The sequence below is a fragment of the Miscanthus floridulus genome, chromosome 19 (assembly GCF_019320115.1).
Source record: "Miscanthus floridulus cultivar M001 chromosome 19, ASM1932011v1, whole genome shotgun sequence".
Lineage (NCBI taxonomy): Eukaryota > Viridiplantae > Streptophyta > Magnoliopsida > Poales > Poaceae > Miscanthus > Miscanthus floridulus.
In genome coordinates, this window is record NC_089598.1 from 61,286,073 (window position 1) to 61,304,197 (window position 18,125).

At 44.5% G+C, this 18,125-nt stretch overlaps 1 pseudogene; it reads right to left on the reverse strand.

The window, feature by feature from the left end:
* Nucleotides 1–10,971: 10,971 nt before the first annotated feature.
* On the reverse strand, nucleotides 10,972–15,667 carry LOC136526102 (uncharacterized; annotated as a pseudogene).
* Between the last annotated feature and the right edge of the window lie 2,458 nt (nucleotides 15,668–18,125).

An 18,125-nucleotide genomic window follows, 5' to 3' on the forward strand; every position in this document is an offset into this window, starting at 1 on the left:
GAGTTCCATCGGGTGTGTCCAAAATGATTTCTGAGCCTATGGTACATTTGACACAAACCATGCAACTATCTTGCGTCAAGATTAGCAGTATCTCCTAATGGGGTGAGCTTTCACTTGAGCCTCGTCAGCTAAGAGTACCATCGGGTGTGTCCAAAGCGATTTCTGAGCCGATGGTACGTTTGGCGCAAAATGTGCACCTATCTTGCACCGACACTTACACTGTCTCCAAACAGAAAGAAGTGACATTCCACATGACCCATGTCACCTAGAAGTTCCATTGGGTGTGTCCAAATGATTTCTGAGCCTATGGCACGTTCGGCGCAAACTATGCAGCTATCTTTCGTCAAGATTAGCACTATCTTCAAATGGAGTCAGATTCCACATGACCAATGTCACCTTGGAGTTCTATCGGTCGCGTCCAAAATAATTTTTGAGACTATGATACGTTCAACGCAAACTGTGCACCTATCTTGCGACAACATTAGCACTATCTCCAAATGGACCGAAATGAGCTTCCACTTGAGCCCCATCACCTAGTGGTACCATCGAGTGTGTCCAAAATGATTTATGAGCCTATGGTACGTCTAGCACAAACCATGCACCTATCTTCCATCGACACTAACATTGTCTCAAAATGGAAAGAAGTGAGACTCCACATGACCCATGTCACCTAGGAGTTCCATCTAGTGTGTCCAAAATGATTTATAAGCCTATGGTATGTTTGACGCAAACCATGCACCTTTCTGGCATCAAGATAAGCACTATCTCCAAATAGAGCGAGCTTTCACTTGAGCATCATCACCTAGTGGCACCATCGAGTGCGTCCAAAATGATTTCTGAGCCTATGGTACGTCTAGCGCAAACCATACACCAATCTTGCACCGACACTAACACTGTCTCCAAATGGAAAGAAGCGAGATTCCACATGACCCAAGTCACCTAGGGGTTCCATCGGGTGTGTCCAAAATGATTTTCGAGCCTATGGTACGTTTGGCGCAAAATCTGCAGCTATCTTGCACCGACACTTACACTGTCTCCAAACAGAAAGAAGTGAGATTCCACATGACCCATGTCACCTAGGAGTTCCATTGGGTGCGTCCAAACGATTTCCGAGCCTATGGCACGTTCGACGCAAACCGTGCAACTATCTTGCGTCAAGATTAGCACTATCTCCAAATGGAGTGAGATTCCATATGACCAACGTCACCTAGGAGTTCCATCGGGTGCATCCAAAATGATTTTTGAGCCTATCATACGTTCGACACAAACTGTGCACCTATCTTGTGAACACATTAGCACTATGTCCAAACGGACCAAAATGAGCTTCCACATGAGCCTCATCAACTAGTGGTACCATCGAGTGCGTCCAAAATGATTTCTGAGCCTATGGTACGTCTAGCGTAAACCATGCACCTATCTTGCACCGACACTAACACTGTCTCAAAATGGAAAGAAGTGAGATTCCACAAGACCCACGTCACCTAGGAGTTCCATCTGGTGCGTCCACAATGATTTATGAGCCTATGGTACGTTCGACGCATACCGTGCACCTATCTTGCGTCAAGATTAGCACTATCTCCAAACAGAGTGAGCTTTCAGTTTAGCTTCATCACCTAGTGGCACCATCAAGTGCGTCCAAAATGATTTCTGAGCCTATGGTACGTCTAGCGCAAACCATGCACCAATCCTGTACCAACACAAACACTGTCTCCAAACAGAAAGAAGTGAGATTCCACATGACCCAAGTCACCTAGTGGTTCCATCGGGTGCGTCCAAACGATTTCTGAGCCTATGGCACGTTCGACGCAAACCATGCAACTATCTTGCGTCAAGATTAGCGTTATCTTCAAATGGAGTGAGATTCCACATGACCAACGTCACCTAGGAGTTCTATTGGGTGCATCTAAAATAATGTTTGAGCCTATGATACGTTCAACGCAAACTGTGCACCTATCTTGCGACAACATTAGCACTATCTCCAAATGGACCGAAATGAGCTTCCACTTGAGCCTCATCACCTAGTGGTACCATCGAGTGCGTCCAAAATGATTTTTGAGCCTATGGTACGTCTAGCACAAACCATGCACCTATCTTGCACCGACACTAAAACTGTCTCAAAACGGAAAGAAGTGAGACTCCACAAGACCCACGTCACCAAGGAGTTCCATCTGGTACGTCCAAAATGATCTATGAGCCTATGGTGCGTTCGACACAAACCGTGCACGTATCTTGCATCAAGATTAGCACTATCTCCAAACAGAGCGAGCTTTCACTTGAGCATCATCACCTAGTGGCACCATCGAGTGTGTCCAAAATGATTTCTGAGCCTATGGTACGTCTAGCGCAAACCATGCACTAATCTTGCACCGATGCTAACACTATCTCCAAATGGAAAGAAGCGAGATTCCACATGACCCAAGTCACATAGGGGTACCATCGGGTGTCTCCAAAATGATTTCTGAGCCTATGGTACGTTTGGCGCAAAATGTGCAGCTATCTTGCACCGACACTTACACTGTCTCCAAACAGAAAGAATTTAGATTCCACATGACCCATGTCACCTAGCAGTTCCATTGGGTCCATCCAAAATGATTTTTGGGCCCATAATACGTTTGACTCAAACTGTGCACCTATCTTGCGACAACATTAGCACTATCTCCAAATGGACCGAAACAAGCTTCCACTTGAGCCTCATCACCTAGTGGTACCATCGAGTGCGTCCAAAATGATTTATTAGCCTATGGTACATCTAGCGCAAACCATGCACCTATCTTGCACCGACACTAACACTGTCTCAAAACGGAAAGAAGTGAGACTCCACATGACCCACGTCACCTAGGAGTTCCATCTGGTGCGTCCAAAATGATTTATGAGCCCATGGTACGTTTGACGGAAACCATGCACCTATCTTGCGTCAAGATTAGCACTATCTCCAAACGAAGCGAGCTTTCACTTGAGCATCATCACCTAGTGGCACCATCGAGTGCGTCCAAAATGATTTCTAAGCCTATGGTACCTCTAGCACAAACCATGCACCAATCTTGCACTGACACTAACACTGTCTCCAAACAGAAAGAAGCGAGATTCCAGATGACCCATGTCACCTAGGAGTTCCATCGGGTGTGTCCAAAATGATTTCTGAGCCTATGGTACGTTCGACACAAACCGTGCAACTATCTTGCGTCAAGATTAGCACTATCTCCAAATGGGGCGAGCTTTCACTTGAGCCTCGTCACCTAAGAGTACCATCGGGTGCGTCCAAAGTGATTTCTGAGCCGATGGTACGTTTGGCGCAAAATGTGCACCTATCTTGCACCGACACTTACACTGTCTCCAAACGGAAAGAAGTGACATTCCACATGACCCATGTCACCTAGGACTTCCATTGGGTGCGTCCAAACGATTTTTGAGCCTACGGCACGTTCGGCGCAAACCGTGCAGCTATCTTACGTGAAGATTAGCACTATCTTCAAATTGAGTCAGATTCTACATGACCAACGTCACCTAGGAGTTCTATCGGGTGCGTCCAAAATAATTTTTTAAGCCTATGATACGTTCGACGCAAACTGTGCACCTATCTTGCGACAACATTAGCACTATCTCCAAACAGACCAAAATGAGCTTCCACATGAGCCTGACCACCTAGTGGTACCATCGAGTATGTCCAAAATGATTTATGAGCCTATGGTACATCTAGCGCAAATCATGCACCTATCTTGCACCAACACTAACACTGTCTCAAAATGTAAAGAAGTGAGACTCCACATGACCCACGTCACCTAGGAGTTCCATCTGGTGCGTCAAAAATGATTTATGAGCCTATGGTATGTTCAACGCAAACCGTGCACCTATCTTGCGTCAAGATTAGCACTATCTCCAAACAAAGCGAGCTTTCACTGGAGCATCATCACCTAGTGGCACCATCGAGTGCGTCCAAAATGATTTCTGAGCCTATGGTACGTCTAGCGCAAACCATGCACCAATCTTGTACCGACACTAACACTGTCTCCAAACATAAAGAAGCGAGATTCCACATGACCTAAGTCACATACGGGTTCCATCGGGTGTGTCCAAAATGATTTCCGAGCCTATGGTACGTTTGGCGCAAAATGTGTAGCTATCTTGCACCGACACTTACACTGTCTCCAAACATAAAAGAATTGAGATTCCACATGACCCATGTCACCTAGCAGTTCCATTGGGTGCATCCAAACGATTTCCGAGCCTATGGCACGTTCGACGCAAACCGTGCCGCTATCTTGTGTCAAGATTAGCACTATCTCCAAATGGAGTGAGATTCCACATGACCAACGTCACCTTAGGAGTTCTCTCAGGTGCATCCAAAATGATTTTTGAGCCTATGATACGTTCAACGCAAAGGGTGCACCTACCTTGCGACTACATTAGCACTATCTCGAAATGGACCAAAACGAGCTTCCACTTGAGCCTCATCACATAGTGGTACCATTGAGTGCGTCCAAAATGATTTATGATCCTATGGTACGTCTAGCGCAAACCATGCACCAATCTTGCACCAACACTAACACTATATCCAAACGGAAAGAAGCGAGATTCCACACGACCCAAGTCACCTAGGGGTTCCATCGGGTGTGTCCAAAATGATTTCTGAGCCAATGGTATGTTTGGTGCAAAATATGCAGCTATCTTGCATCAAGATTAACACTATCTCCAAACAGAGCGAGCTTTCACTTGAGTATCATCACCTAGTGGCACCATCGAGTGCATCCAAAATGATTTCTGAGCCTATGGTACATCTAGCGCAAACCATGCACCAATCTTGCACCGACACAAACATTGTCTCCAAACAGAAAGAAGTGAGATTCCACATGACCCAAGTCACCTAGGAGTTCCATCGGGTGTGTCCAAAATGATTTCTGAGCCTATGGTACATTTGACACAAACCGTGCAACTATCTTGCATCAAGATTAGCACTATCTCCTAATGGGGCGAGCTTTCACTTGAGCCTCGTTAGCTAAGAGTACCATCGGGTGTGTCCAAAGCGATTTCTAAGCCGATGGTACGTTTGGCACAAAATGTGCACCTATCTTGCACCGACACTTACACTGTCTCCAAACGGAAAGAAGTGACATTCCACATGACCCATGTCACCTAGGAGTTCCATTGGGTGCATCCAAATGATTTCCGAGCCTATGGCACGTTCGGCGCAAACTGTGCAGCTATCTTGCGTCAAGATTGGCACTATCTTAAAATGGAGTCAGATTCCACATGACCAATGTCACTTAGGAGTTCTATCGGTTGCGTCCAAAATAATTTTTGAGCCTATGATACGTTCGACGCAAACTGTGCACCTATCTTGCAATAACATTAGCACTATCTCCAAATGGACCGAAATGAGCTTCCACTTGAGCCTCATCACGTAGTGGTACGATCGAGTGTGTCCAAAATGATTTATGAGCCTATGGTACGACTAGCGCAAACCATGCACCTATCTTCCACCGACACTTACATTGTCTCAAAACGGAAAGAAGTGAGACTCCACATGACCCACGTCACCTAGGAGTTCCATCTGGTGCATCCAAAATGATTTATGAGCCTATGGTATGTTCGACGCAAACCGTGCACCTATCTTGCGTCAAGATAAGCACTATCTCCAAACAGAGCGAGCTTTCACTTGAGCATCATCACCTAGTGGCACCATCGAGTGCGTCCAAAACGATTTCTGAGCCTATGGTACGTCTAGCGCAAACCATACACCAATCTTGCACCGACACTAACTCTATCTCCAAATGGAAAGAAGCGAGATTCCACATGACCCAAGTCACCTAGGGGTTCTATCGGGTGTGTCCAAAATGATTTTTGAGCCCATGGTACGTTTGGCGCAAAATCTGTAGCTATCTTGCACCGACACTTACACTGTCTCCAAACAGAAAGAAGTGAGATTCCACATGACCCATGTCACCTAGGAGTTCCATTGGGTGCGTCCAAATGATTTCCGAGCCTATGGCACGTTCGACGCAAACCGTGCAACTATCTTGCGTCAAGATTAGCACTATCTCCAAATGGAGTGAGATTCCATATGACCAACGTCACCTAGGAGTTCCATTGGATGCATCCAAAATGATTTTTGAGCCTATCATACGTTCAACACAAACTGTACGCCTATCTTATGAACACATTAGCACTATCTCCAAACGGACCGAAATGAGCTTCCACTTGAGCCTCATCAACTAGTGGTACCATCGAGTGTGTCCAAAATGATTTCTGAGCCTATGGTACGTCTAGCGTAAACCATGCACCTATCTTGCACCGACACTAACACTGTCTCAAAATGGAAAGAAGTGAGATTCCACATGACCCACGTCACCTAGGAGTTCCATCTGGTGCGTCCACAATGATTTATGAGCCAATGGTACGTTCGACGCATACCGTGCACCTATGTTGCGTCAAGATTAGCACTATCTCCAAATAGAGCGAGCTTTCTGTTGAGCCTCATCACGTAGTGGCACCATCGAGTGCGTCCAAAATGATTTCTAAGCCTATGGTACGTCTAGCGCAAACCATGCACCAAAGCTGCACCAACACTAACACTGTCTCCAAACAGAAAGAAGCGAGATTCCACATGACCCAAGTCACCTAGTGGTTCCATCGGGTGTGTCCAAACGATTTCAAAGACTATGGCACGTTCGACGCAAACCGTGCAGGTATCTTGCATCAAGATTAGCGCTATCTTCAATTGGAGTGAGATTTCGCATGACCAACGTCACCGAGGAGTTCTATCGGGTGCATCCAAAATAATTTTTGAGCCTATGATACGTTCAACTTAAACTGTGCACCTATCTCGCGACAACATTAGCACTATCTCCAAACGGACTAAAATGAGCTTCCACTTGAGCCTCATCACCTAGTGATACCATCGAGTGCGTCCAAAATGATTTTTGAGCCTATGGTACGTCTAGCGCAAACCATGCACCTATCTTGCACCCACACTAACACTGTCTCAAAACGGAAAGAAGTGAGACTCCACATGACCCATATCACCAAGGAGTTCCATCTGGTGCGTCCAAAATGATTTATGAGCCTATGGTACGTTCGACGCAAACCGTGCACGTATCTTGCATCAAGATTAGCACTATCTCCAAACAGAGCGAGCTTTCACTTGAGCATCATCACCTAGTGGCACCATCGAGTGCATCCAAAATGATTTCTGAGCCTATGGTACGTCTAGCGCAAACCATGCACCAATCTTGCATTGACACCAACACTATCTCCAAATGGAAAGAAGCGAGATTCCACATGACCCAAGTCACATAGGGGTACCATCAGGTGTGTCCAAAATGATTTCTGAGCCTATGGTATGTTTGGCGCAAAATGTGCAGCTATCTTGCATCAAAACTTACACTGTCTCCAAATCGAAAGAAGTGAGATTCCACATGACCCATGTCACCTAGGAGTTCCATTGGGTGCGTCCAAACAATTTCTAAGCCTATGGCACGTTCGACACAAACCATGCAGCTATCTTTCGTCAAGATTAGCACTATCTCCGAATGGAGTGAGATTCCACATGACAATCGTCACCTAGGAGTTCTATCGGGTGCGTCCAAAATGATTTTTGAGCCTATGATACGTTCGACGCAAACTGTGCACCTATCTTGTGACAACATTAGCACTATCTCCAAACGGACCGAAACGAGCTTCCACTTGAGCCCCATCACCTAGTGGTACCATCGAGTGCGTCCAAAATGATTTCAGAGCCTATGGTACGTCCGGCGCAAACCATCCACCTATCTTGCACCGACACTAACATTGTCTCAAAACGGAAAGAAGTGAGATTCCACATGACCCACGTCACCTAGGAGTTCCATCTGGTGCGTGCACGATGATTTATGTGCCTATGGTACGTTCGACGCATATCGTGCACCTATCTTGCATCAAGATTAGCACTATCTCCAAATAGAGCGAGCCTTTAGTCGAGCTTCATCACCTAGTGGGACCAACGAGTGCGTCCAAAATGATTTCTGAGCCTATGGTGCGCCTAGCGCAAACCATGCACCAATCCTGCACCAACACTAACACTATCTCCAAACAGAAAGAAGCGAGATTCCACATGACCCAAGTCACCTAGTGGTTCCATCGGGTGCGTCCAAACGATTTCTGAGCCTATGGCACGTTCGACGCAAACCGTGCAGCTATCTTGTGTCAAGATTAGCGCTATCTTCAAATGGATTGAGATTCCACATGACCAACGTCACCTAGGAGTTCAATCGGGTGCGTCCAAAATAATTTTTGAGCCTATGATATGTTCGACACAAACTGTGCACCTATCTGTGACAACATTAGCACTATCTCCAAACGAATTGAAATGAGCTTCCACTTGAGCCTTATCACCTAGTGGTACCATCGAGTGCATCCAAAATCATTTCTAAGCCTATGGTACGTCTAGCGTAAACCATGCACCTATCTTGCACCGACACTAACACCATCTCAAAATGGAAAGAAGTGAGATTCCACATGACCCATGTCACCTAGGAGTTCCATCTGGTGCGTCCACATTGATTTATGAGCCTATGGTACGTTCGACGCATACCGTGCACCTATCTTGCGTCTGGATTAGCACTATCTCCAAACGGAGCGAGCTTTCAGTTGAGCCTCATCACCTAGTGGCACCATCGAGTGCCTCCAAAATGATTTATGAGCCTATGGTACGTCTAGCACAAACCAAGCACCAATCCTGCACCAACACTAACACTATCTCCAAACAGAAAGAAGCGAGATTCCACATGACCCAAGTCACCTAGTGGTTCCATCGGGTGCGTCCAAACGATTTCCGAGCCTATGGCACGTTCGACGCAAACCGTGCAGCTATCTTACATCAAGATTAGCGCTATCTTCAAATGGACTGAGAGTCCACATGACCAACGTCACCTAGGAGTTCTATCAGGTGCGTCCAAAATAATTTTTGAGCCTATGATACGTTCGACGCAAACTATGCACCTATCTTGCGACAACATTAGCACTATCTCCAAACGGACCGAAATGAGCTTCCACTTGAGCCTCATCACCTAGTGGTACCATCGAGTGCGTCCAAAATGATTTATGAGCCTATGGTATGTCTAGCACAAACCATGCACCTATCTTGCACCGACACTAACACTATCTCAAAATAGAAAGAAGTGAGACTCCACATGACCCACATCACCAAGGAGTTCCATCTGGTGCGTCCAAAATGATTTATGAGCCTATGGTACGTTCGATGCAAATTGTGCATGTATCTTGCGTCAAGATTAGCACTATCTCCAAACAAAGCAAGCTTTCACTTGAGCATCCTCACCTAGTGGCACCATCGAGTGAGTCTAAAACGATTTCTGAGCCTATGGTACGTCTAGCGCAAACCATGCACCAATCTTGCACCGACACCAACACTATCTCCAAACGGAATGAAGCGAGATTCCACATGACCCAAGTCATATAGGGGTACCATCAGGTGTGTCCAAAATGATTTCTGAGCCTATGGTATGTTTGGCGCAAAATATGCAGCTATCTTGCACCGACACTTACACTGTCTCCGAACAGAAAGAAGTGAGATTCCACATGACCCATGTCACCTAGGAGTTCCATTGGGTGCGTCCAAACAATTTCTGAGCCTATGGCACGTTCGACACAAACCGTGCGGCTATCTTTCGTCAAGATTAGCACTATCTCCAAATGGAGTGAGATTCCACATGACCATCGTCACCTAGGAGTTCTATCGGGTGCGTCCAAAATAATTTTTGAGCCTATGATACGTTCGACGCAAACTGTGCACCTATCTTGTGACCACATTAGCACTATCTCCAAACGGACCGAAACGTGCTTCCACTTGAGCCTCATCACCTAGTGGTACCATCGAGTGTGTCCAAAATGATTTCTGAGCCTATGGTACATCCGGCGAAAACCATGCACTAATGTGCACACGCCTATGCAACGCGTGTAGCAAGTTTTGTGGCCCGATCTTCTCGTAGGATCCGCGAACTTGATAACTTGTCGCTGCGTGACCTGGTGAAGAGGCAGTGCACCGCGAGGCTGTCCACGCGACGAACTACCGAGACAATCACCCTTCCACGTACCGACGAAACAGCCCACGCAATCACACCCTATAGACGTGAAGGCACGAACTGGGTGAACCGCAGTTCGGCGTTCTACAACTCCCTTAGGAATCGAAAGAACAAGTTTGCAAGCCTCTCAAGACTCACGCATAAACAAAACTCCACGAGTTTGTGTATTCTGAATTCAGCTAATCAAGGTCTGACCTTTCATTGTCTAGTACAAGATATATATAGGGATAGGGACGTTCAGCTTGGAGTAAATGGCAGCATGCGCATGCACCAGTGGATTTCGTGGCTGGTTCGCGCGTCTTTCAGCTTCTGATAGCAGTTACTAAAATGAGCATAACTCTTTATTGGGAAGTCCAAATAATGAGCCGTTTGATGGGCTAGAAAGTAGACTTGAAGACGCTTCCATCCACATATAGAACACCATCTAACTCCTTGTATTCTGTCCGCGGTGATGCTTGGAATTCGTACCATGTATCAGTCATCTAGCTTCTGGTTGCATTTCCATGTAAAGGTGATGAACCACCATTTTATTCTTGCACACCATAGGCTTCTTGGTTAAAATGTCCAGAGGCTTGAATCCATCTTCATCCCATGCTGGTTCATACACTCCATCATTCCTAAGGACATTGGAACAAGAACTCAAAAGCATAGGCTCATTCAACATAAACTGATTATTAAACATAAGGTTAGCGTTCACCTGAGAATGAATTTCCTTCTCCAATTGTTTAGCTCTACTTCTTGTAATTGGACCAGCTTTATCAAGTGGAGTTTCATTTGAAGATGAGTGAATGCTAGGAATGTCCTCATTAGCCTCCCCCTCTTGAGAAGGAGTCGTCCTCGACTCAGGCTCACCAACAAATGGAAGCAAGTCTTTGACATTGAATGTTGTACTCACATTGGAATATTCAGGTGGCATCTCAATTTTGTAAGCATTATCATTTATCTTGTGTAAAACCTTGAACGGACCATCACCCCTAGGAGATAACTTACTCTTGCGCTGTTGGGGAAATCGATCCTTGCGTAGATGCAACCACACGAGGTCTCCAGGCTAGAATGTAACCTTCTTCTTACCTTTGTTCGCTTGCTTTGCATATTGTGCTGATTTCTTCTCGATATTCCTTCTTGTCTCATCATGTAGCTTCTTGAGAAAATCTGATCTCTTTGCTGCATCCAAGTTAACTTGTTCCTGTAATGGTAAAGGCAAAAGATCCATGGGAGTATGCGGTTTAAACCCATAAACAATTTCAAATGGACAAAAGTTTGTTGTGGAATGGACTGCCCTGTTATAAGCAAATTCAACATGTGGAAGGCAGTCTTCCCACTGCTTCAAATTCTTTTTCAACATAGCACGCAACATGGTGGACAAGGTACGGTTGACAACTTCAGTTTGCCCATCGGTTTGCGGATGACAAGTGGTGGAAAATAACAACTTTGTACCAAGTTTAGCCCATAACGTCTTCCAAAAATAGCTTAGAAATTTTGTATCCCGATCTGAAACAATAGTCCTTGGTACTCCATGTAAACGAACGATCTCCCTGAAAAACAAATCAGCAACGTGTGAAGCATCGTCGTTCTTATGACATGGAATAAAATGTGCCATTTTAGAGAATCGGTCAACAACAACAAAGATAGAATCTCTCCCCCTCTGAGACCAAGGTAACCCCAAAATAAAATCCATGGATATATCTTCCCAAGGTACATTCGGAACTGGTAATGGAGTATAAAGACCATGGGGATTAAGGCGGGACTTAGCTTTCAAGCAGATTATGCAGCGTGCAACATGTCGCTGGACATCACGTCGCATATGTGGCCAAAAGAAATGATCGGAGAGCATGTCCAATGTCTTTTTGATGCCAAAATGACCAGCTAAGCCACCAGCATGTGCTTCCTGCAAAAGAAACGGACGAATCGAGCAGGCTGGAATGCATAGTTTGTTAGTGCGAAATAAAAAACCATCATGCACATAATACTTGTCCCAGCCTTTTCCAGCAATGCAATGAGAGAAAGGTTCTTTAAAATCAGAATCAGCTGCATAGAGTGTTTTAATGGATTCCAAACCAAGCACTTTTGTATCTAATTGTGTAACCAAACCACATCTCCGTGATAAGGCATCGGCAACAATGTTATCTTTTCCACGCTTATGTTTTACAACATAGGGAAATGTTTCAATGAACTCAATCCATTTAGCATGTCTACGGTTCAGTTTGCCTTGACTTTTTAGATATTTCAAAGCTTCATGATTAGAATGGATGACAAATTCTTTAGGTAACAAATAATGTTGCCAAACTTCCAAAACTCGAACTAAGGCATAAAGCTCTTTATCATAGACAGAATAATTCAGATGTGGACCATTCAACTTTTCAGAAAAGTAGGCAACAGGTTTACCTTCTTGAAGTAGTACACCTCCTATGCCAATACCACTTGCATCACATTCGATCTCAAATGTCTTACCAAAATCAGGAAGTTGTAGCAGCGGTGCTTCACAAAGCTTTGTTTTCAGCTCATTGAAGGCTTGGTCTTGTTCATTACCCCACTTGAATGGAACATCCTTCTTTGTCAAATTGTTGAGGGGTGCAGCGATGGTGCTGAAATCTTTAACAAAACGCCTGTAAAAACCTGCAAGACCATGAAAACTTCGAACTTGACTCACATTTGTAGGTGTAGGCCAATCCTTTATTGCTTTAACCTTTTCTTCATCAACCTGAATACCATCTGCGGAAACAACAAAGCCAAGGAAAACAACACGGTCTGTGCAAAAGGTGCACTTAGCAATGTTGCCATACAATTTCTCTTCCCTCAAAACAGCAAGTACTTGACGGATATGATCAAGATGTTCATCAAATGATTTGCTATAGATCAGAATATCATCAAAATAAACAACTACAAACTTGCCAATGAAAGCTCGTAAAACATGGTTCATTAAGCGCATAAAAGTTGAAGGAGCATTTGTCAAGCCAAATGGCATCACAAGCCATTCATAGAGACCAATTTTAGTTTTAAACGCTGTTTTCCATTCATCACCAAGTTTCATGCAGATTTGATGATAGCCACTACGCAAATCAATCTTGGTGAAAATGATGGAACCACTCAATTCATCTAACATGTCATCAAGTCGTGGAATGGGATGGCGATATCGAACAGTTATAGCATTGATAGCACGACAATCAACACACATGCGCCAAGAGCCATCTTTCTTTGGAACTAAAAGAACGGGAACAGCACATGGTGATAAGGATTCACGAACATACCCTTTGTCCAAAAGCTCTTTTACCTGTCGCTGAATTTCCTTTGTCTCTGTGGGATTGGTGCGGTAGGCTGGACGATTTGGAAGAGAAGCACCTGGTACCAAATCAATTTGATGCTCAATTCCACGGAGTGGAGGAAGTCCAGCTGGTATCTCATCGGGAAAAACATCTTCGAAGTCCTGTAAGAGATCAAGAACAACACTAGGCAGCGATGAAGGTAAATCGTTAGTTGAAAGTAAGACCTCCTTGTGCAAGAGCACAAAGAATGGGGCTGTGGTGTTTCTCACTTCTCTCATATCACTCTTGCTCACAAAGAGACACTCAGTGTGGTGTGGCTGTTTAGGATTGGCATGAGTCTTTATGTGGCTGGATGGGTTAGAACTCTCTCCCTTACTTGTGTTGGGGATCTCACTCAATTTTCTTTTGTCAGATTCCTCTCTTTTCTTGCGAGCCATATCTGAAGCATGTATCTCCTCTGGAGATAATGGAATAAGAACCACCTTCTTGTCATTGTGAATGAAAGTGTGTTTGTTAGACCGTCCAAAATGCACCGAGTCCACATCAAATTGCCAGGGCCGACCAAGCAGCAAATGGCATGCTTGCATGGGGACAATATCACAATCCACCTCTCCATGATAATCACCAATGGAAAATGACAAACGAATCATGGCTGAAACCTTAACTGTCCCAGAATTATTCAACCATTGCATATGGTACGGATGTGGATGGCGACGTGGCTGCAAGCCAAGCTTCTCAATAAGCAAAGCACTAACAATATTATTGCAGCTCCCACCATCTATGATGAAACGGCACACTTGTCCTTTCACTTTGCATCTGGATTGAAACAAATTATGGCGTTGTCCTTGTTCAGCAGCAACAAATTGAGTGGAAAGAACTCCTCACCACCAAAGAAGGAGATGGTGTGTTCATTATAGAACACGTCAAATCAGGAAAATCAGCAAGCAACTCATCAAAATCATCACTAGTAATCTCATCGAAAGATGGAGAAACAACATCTTGTAATAGGTCATTGTGAGCAAAAGTTGGAATAGGTTGAATGGCTAAACAATTTAGACCTAGCTCAAATGTACCATCCTCTGCTGAATACTCACTAGTGTCAAGATTAAGATCTGCAAAGACATTGTTAAACTCGTCCTCCTCTTCACTTTGGGAATCATAAGAACCATCAGCAAGTGCAATAATAGTACGACGATTGGGACATTCAGCTTGCTTATGCCCATGACCACCACACTTAAAACACTCAATCTTGCTTGTCTTGCGTTGGGTGGCTGCAGTAGAAGAAGTGGGCTGACTTGAACTCACAGCTTTACCTTTCACATCCAATTGTTTGGAAGAAGTTGGAAGATATCTATTTGCTCCACGAGATGAAGATTTGGGCGTTGCAGCTCCTTGCTGTTGGAATTGATGCGTGACATCCCCTTGCTGTTGGGAATGACGCCATGAAGCATTGTATTTGTAAGACGTAGCAATTTGCCTTTCAGCCCTCTTTGCAAAATGAACCAACTCGGTGAGACATGTGTAGGTTGTCATATCCACTTTATCAGCAATGGGTTTATTGAGGCCAACTAGAAACCGAGCCATTGTGGATTCCTCATCTTCAGTTATCCCTGTACGAAGTACACACATTTCCAATTCTTGAAAATATTCATCAACAGTACGAGTACCTTGCACAAGACGTTTCAGCTTCAAATGTAGATCACGAGAGTAATATGCTGGAACAAAATGACGTCGCATTTCTCTCTTCATGTCTTCCCAAGTTATATGAACATGCCCAACTCTCTGATATTCAGTACGGACCTGATTCCACCAAGTTATGGCATAGCCTTTAAACTCAATGGCTGCAAGCTTTGCCTTCTTTTCAGCAGAGTATTCATACAAATCAAATATTTGTTCCACCTTGGTCTCCCATTCAAAATAAGCATCAGCATTCTCCTGTCCGCTGAAAGGGGGAATAGACACTTTCACGTTTCTTAAACCATCATCATTATGATGACGATGGTAGTCATGATAACCATGATGGCCACCACCATGTCGATGATCATCCATGTCGGACAACATATCATCATCACCATCATAATCTCTACCTCCAACTAGAACGCGCCGAGCACGACCAAAACCATGGCCAAACCCACCACGTCCATGTCCATGACCAGCGGCACGACGTGGTGCCTCGTTATCCTCATTGTCATCATCCTCATTTGGTGGTGGTTCTCTATGAGGCATGTTCAATTGGAGAGTTTGTAGTTGTTGCATCAAATCATTCATTTGTGTACGCAGCTCCTGGAATTCCTCCACCGAAACAGTGGCACCATCTCCACGTCCTGCCATATTAGTAGAGGGGAAAAGGACAATATATATGTGGAATATATGTGGAATCACTCCCTCACCACTTGCTGAACAAGTTCTTTCTCTTCCTGGAAAGGGCAAGAACCGGGGCTGCAATCTGTAGTGGAAGAGTGAAGAGACTACGGTGCAACAGCTCACGGTGCTTTTAAGTGGAGCTTGGTGGGGTAATATGTAAATGGAATGCGCTGAAATGTAGTAATGCAAAACCAAATAATAATCCAAGAACTCAAGTCTAAGTTGCTGAATATAAAGGAAAAGATGCTCAAAGAAAGGAACAAGATGTAGGAAGTGGATAGATGAACACCAATTGCACCAACCGAAACTTGTTGCTGCCCAAACCCCTTTGTGGTGTGCTGAACACAATTCTCTTTTATTTCTTTTCTTTCCTTTTTTTTCTGAACAAGAACTCATTGTTTTCAGTCCTTCTTTTGACCCATATACATCTTTTCTTTTAACCTTTGTGAGAAACGCAGCACAACTTTCAACTAAAGGGGCACATAAGGATCAACTAAGATGGACGGCGCAGCACAAAAACAAGAAACTTGCATGGGGAATTTGTGGCGGGTAGAAAACAAGGGTGGAACGGGTGGGTTTTTTTTTTATTTATATATATGCAGCAAGCAATGATGATCAGAACAAGGGTGGGATGGGTGGGTACATGCAGCAAGCGATTTGATGATTAGAACAATGATAACAACTAGAATGATGTGGAAAAGAAAAATTCAGCAACTAGACAAATCTTAAAGGATTAAAACTCGATAAAGCAAACTACAAAATCAGTAGCACGTATGAATTTGGGCTGTAGGTTTTCTTTTTTGGCTATTAGTGGACAGTAGGTATATAAACTCTATCCTACCAAAAACAAGAACAATCCTAACGAGTAAACGGAGGCTCTAGTACCAGATGATGTGCACACGCCTATGCAACGCGTGTAGCAAGTTTTGTGGCCCGATCTTCTCGTAGGATCCGCGAACTTGATAACTTGTCACTGCGTGACCTGGTGAAGAGGCAGTGCACCGCGAGGCTGTCCACGCGACGAACTACCGAGACAATCACCCTTCCACGTACCGACGAAACAGCCCACGCAATCACGCCCTATAGACGTGAAGGCACGAACTGGGTGAACCGTAGTTCGGCGTTTTACAACTCCCTCAGGAATCGAAAGAACAAGTTTGCAAGCCTCTCAAGACTCACGCATAAACAAAACTCCACGAGTTTGTGTATTCTGAATTCAGGTAATCAAGGTCTGACCTTTCATTGTCTAGTACAAGATATATATAGGGATAGGGACGTTCAGCTTGGAGTAAATGGCAGCATGTGCATGCACCAGTGGATTTTGTGGCTGGTTCGCGCGTCTTTCAGCTTCTGATAGCAGTTACTAAAATGAGCATAACTCTTTATTGGGAAGTCCAAATAATGAGCCGTTTGGTGGGCTGGAAAGTAGACTTGAAGACGCTTCCATCCACATATAGAACACCGTCTAACTCCTTGTATTCTGTCCGCGGTGATGCTTGGAATTCGTACCATGTATCAGTCATCTAGCTTCTGGTTGCATTTCCATGTAAAGGTGATGAACCACCATTTTATTCTTGCACACCATAGGCTTCTTGGTTCAAATGTCCAGAGGCTTGAATCCATCTTCATCCCATGCTGGTTCATACACTCCATCATTCCTAAGGACATTGGAACAAGAACTCAAAAGCATAGGCTCATTCAACATAAACTGATTATTAAACATAAGGTTAGCGTTCACCTGAGAATGAATTTCCTTCTCCAATTGTTTAGCTCTACTTCTTGTAATTGGACCAGCTTTATCAAGTGGAGTTTCATTTGAAGATGAGTGAATGCTAGGAATGTCCTCATTATGCACCTATCTTGCACTGACACTAACATTGTCTCAAAATGGAAAGAAGTGAGATTCCACATGACCCACGTCACCTAGGAGTTCCATCTGGTGCGTCCACGATGATTTATGAGCCTATGGTACGTTCGACGCATACCGTGCACCTATCTTGCATCAAGATTAGCACTATCTCCAAATGGAGTGAGCCTTCAGTCGAGCCTCATCACCTAGTGGCACCAACGAGTGCGTCCAAAATGATTTCTGAGCCTATGGTGCGCCTAGCGCAAACCATGCACCAATCCTGCACCAACACTAACACTGTCTCCAAACAGAAAGAAGCGAGATTCCACATGACCCAAGTCACCTAGTGGTTTCATCGGGTGCGTCCAAACAATTTCTGAGCCTATGGCACGTTCGACGCAAACCATGCAGCTATCTTGCGTCAAGATTAGCGCTATCTTCAAATGGATTGAGATTCCACATGACCAACGTCACCTAGGAGTTCTATCGGGTGCGTCCAAAATAATTTTTGAGCCTATGATATGTTTGACGCAAACTGTGCACCTATCTTGCGACAACATTAACACTATCTCCAAA